The sequence below is a fragment of the Grammomys surdaster genome, unplaced genomic scaffold (assembly GCF_004785775.1).
Source record: "Grammomys surdaster isolate TR1022 unplaced genomic scaffold, NIH_TR_1.0 125600, whole genome shotgun sequence".
Lineage (NCBI taxonomy): Eukaryota > Metazoa > Chordata > Mammalia > Rodentia > Muridae > Grammomys > Grammomys surdaster.
In genome coordinates, this window is record NW_021620443.1 from 230,043 (window position 1) to 233,614 (window position 3,572).

The following is a 3,572-nucleotide window of genomic DNA, read 5'->3' on the forward strand; positions in this document are numbered from 1 at the left end:
GCTCCCCCAAACCTTGGTCTCAGCATGAGCCTGGGCTTTGCTTAGATAATAATGTTGAGCTCTTCTGGAGAGCCAGTGTTCTGAGAATAATCCATATCTCAAAAAGCAAGATGCTGCTTTAGGAAGATTTGGATACTGATTTTTGTTATGACTTGCTGTTTGACAAGACCACATTGTGGAAGTCTGTAATTCTATATTGATAGTGCCTTTTAAAAGAGAATGTCCATCCAAACCACAATGGCATTTGGCTGAGGATCAGGGCACTAAGCACACAGATGACTTGGAATTAAATATATCACTAGTGAATGCTGTCTAGAAGTTCAGTGTCTTGTGGTAGCAGACATTGATGCCTCTGTGATTTGTCTTCAACAGAATCTGGTCTTTGATCGGATTGCACAAAGCCATGCAGAAGACCCAGGGGCAAAAGTGCCTTGAATCCTTCTCCAGATAATCCTTTTCTATGATAATTTTTAGAGAAGTAGGGAATCAGGCAAGGAATGAGTCAAATAGTGACTGAGAACAGATGCCCAGGAATGTGCTTGCATCCCTTCTCCAAAGGCCTAGGAGCAATGTCATTTCCATGTCCCATTGGTTAAAGACCAATTACCCCAAGGAGCTTTGTAGACATTATTAAAATTCTTACCTATCCCTTCTCTAGCCTCTCCTGACGCTACAACAAGCTGGTGTCTTAATAGTCAGAGAATGGAAATATCCCAAGTGTGTTGGATAGTTTTATGTCAACTTGACACAAGCTAAAGTCATCTTGAGAGGAGGGAACCTAGATTGAGAAAATTCCTCCATAAGACTGGTCTATAGGCAAGGCCATAGGGAATTTTCTTAGTTAGTGATTGATAAAGGAAGGTCTAGACCACTGTGGGTGGTGTCATTTCTGGTGGTCTTGGGTTCTCTAGGAAAACAACTGAGCAAACCATGGGGAACAAGTCAGTAAGTAGCACCCTCCATGCTCTCTACATTACCTCCTGCCTCCAGGTTCCTGCCCTGCTTGAGTTCCTGTCCTGACTTCCTTTGAGGATGGACTATGATATGGAAGCATAAACCACATAAACCCTTTTCTACCCAGCTTACTTTTGGTTATGATGCTTCATTATAACAGTAGAAACCCTAACTAAGGACACAAAGTGTTCAGGAATAGATAGACAGATTAAAAAATAAAGGGATAAAAAACCATGGCACATCCACACAATGAAAGATGCAGTCTGAAAAGGGAGAGGGGTCTTATATGGAAAGTCTAATATTTTAAGTGAAATTCCCTTACACATGGATTCATTATTACTTGAGTGAAATAACCTAGTCACAAGGTGACATATACTGTGTGATTTCACTTACATGTTGTACCTAGAGCAGTCAAATCCACAGACACAGGAAGTGGAATGGCTGTCGGTGCTGGGAGAGAGGGCAGTTCGTGTCTAGAGTTAGTGGTTAGTTAACAGGCAGGGTTTGTTAGTGTGTGGTGGACCTGGAGTTTCAGTCTGGGAAGATGAGAGACTCTGGAGGTGGACGGTGGAAGAGGTTTCTCAACACTTTAGCTGTTCCTAATGTCACTGGACTGCATGCTAAGATGACTAATATATTTAAGATGCATTTTACTGAGAGGGAAAATGGGAAGGCAAAATTCAAACGGATTCAGTTCAGGGGATTTGCTAGCTAGAGTTAGAGACTGAAGAGAGGCTACAATTTACCTCCTTCCAAATTACCGAATGACATGAGAGTGTTATCCTCTCCTAGTGTTTGGCATCTACCCGTCTACCCCATTCAATATACACTGTAAGCAGATACAGAAGGAAATAGCTTGGAGAAGGGGGGTATTGTTGGAGTGAAAACAAGAGGCATGAAGGACAAGGTGGGCACATCAAATAAACACCCCAGTAGTTTTTCCAGTGTTTCTGAAACACAAGGAAGCTGTTGAAGGGCAGTTGGAATTTTATGATTTGATTCCCCCTATGCTGTTTAGGCAACACATTTGTGCATTCAGAAGCGGTTTCTGTTTCCTACTGTGGAAACTCTGGGAGTCTGGCTGGTCTGTAAAATGACTTTTGCTGACAAATTTTGTTTGTAAAAACTGTGTCAGAAGGGTATTTTCCCAGCCTTCCCACTCAAGCTAATCGAGCTCTTTGGGACAGACTGTGAGATTTTCAGAATCTCCCTAGTGTCCTACCTAACTTTCTCACTAGCACATGGCTGGCTGGACTCACTTCCCTTCCCTCATGGACTTCTTCTGAGTTATACAAACCTATGTGCATTTGAGAATCCAGGGAGATGCTGAACTCCACTGCTGGGAAGAAACCAGTTTAGCTCTTCCAGGCTGATGATGGAGAACAGGGCAACATCTGTTAGCACTGATGGGCACCTGGGCTCTCTGAATGCTGGATGCAGATTTTTCTCAGTCCTTACTATCTTGTTGTTTCCCTAATTTGACAGTGGGAAAAATTAAACCTCAGGGAAACTTTTCTTTAAGTAGAATTTCACAACCTCTAAGGGGAAGAAGTAGAATCTGCAACACATACTGTAGGGGAGCCACAGAGTTGGCACGGAACACACTCAGACACCAAATTCTCAGCACAAAGGAGATTTATTACTCTGGAGAGGAAAATAGGGTGTCAGGAGATGCTGCCTCTGGATATGATAAAGATGGACAGCGAGGAAAAGCAAAAGTCTGTGTTAGGATGAGTTGGTAAGTCCTGATTAGACAGCTTAATCAGTATAGCTTGAATTTTGATAGTTGAACCTTGGTGTTTAGTGTCAGGAATGAGTCAGTGGCCAAATAAGTTAATGGAGGGGAAGAGAAAAGGGTAAAACCTGCCAACACCATGTTTGCAATGCTCATGTCTGTTTGTGTGACCTTCAGATACTTAGGATCAAATCTTTGCATTTCTAGTTGCTGGTACTGGAGAAACCTCTGGGTTTTGATTGTTTATTATTGTTTGCTACTCTTGTTTCTTTTGAAGATCTTTGAGTACCTGAGAGATTGACAAGGATGGATTCATCGTGGCACCAGATGCTCCATGGATTAGTAACAAGGTGACTGGCAAAAGTGAAGATTTTTATTGTATGATACAGTGCATCCCAGAAAAAAATGCAGATGTGAAAGAACAAATGGTCTCCGAAGTGCCCTACCCCCCCCCCCCATGTGCAGTATGAGTGTGGAGCAAAAATAGAAGTAGTAACAGACTTTCCTTTTAGATACATAATGTTTTTCTTTGAAGAACACAGAATAACATTGTATTCATCAGCTTTGTGTTGTCATAAGGAAACATCTGAGTCAGGCTGCTTAAAAATGAAAAAGGGTTGGATTGAGGTTTGGTCTCGGAACTAAGGGAAAACAACAAACAGATAGGAAAAAAACTCTTTGAGGTGAGAACTTGCTGTGTGGTTCATGCTTCCCTCCAGTCAATGGCAATCCCTTTGCCAAGGTCTCCCCAGTGTTGGGATTATAGGCATATGTCACCATACCTGGCTCAAGTGACGAAAGGAAAGGAAAGGAAAGGGAAGGGAAGGGAAGGGAAGGGAAGGGAAGGGAAGGGCAGGAAAGGAAGGGAAGGGAAGGGGAGGAG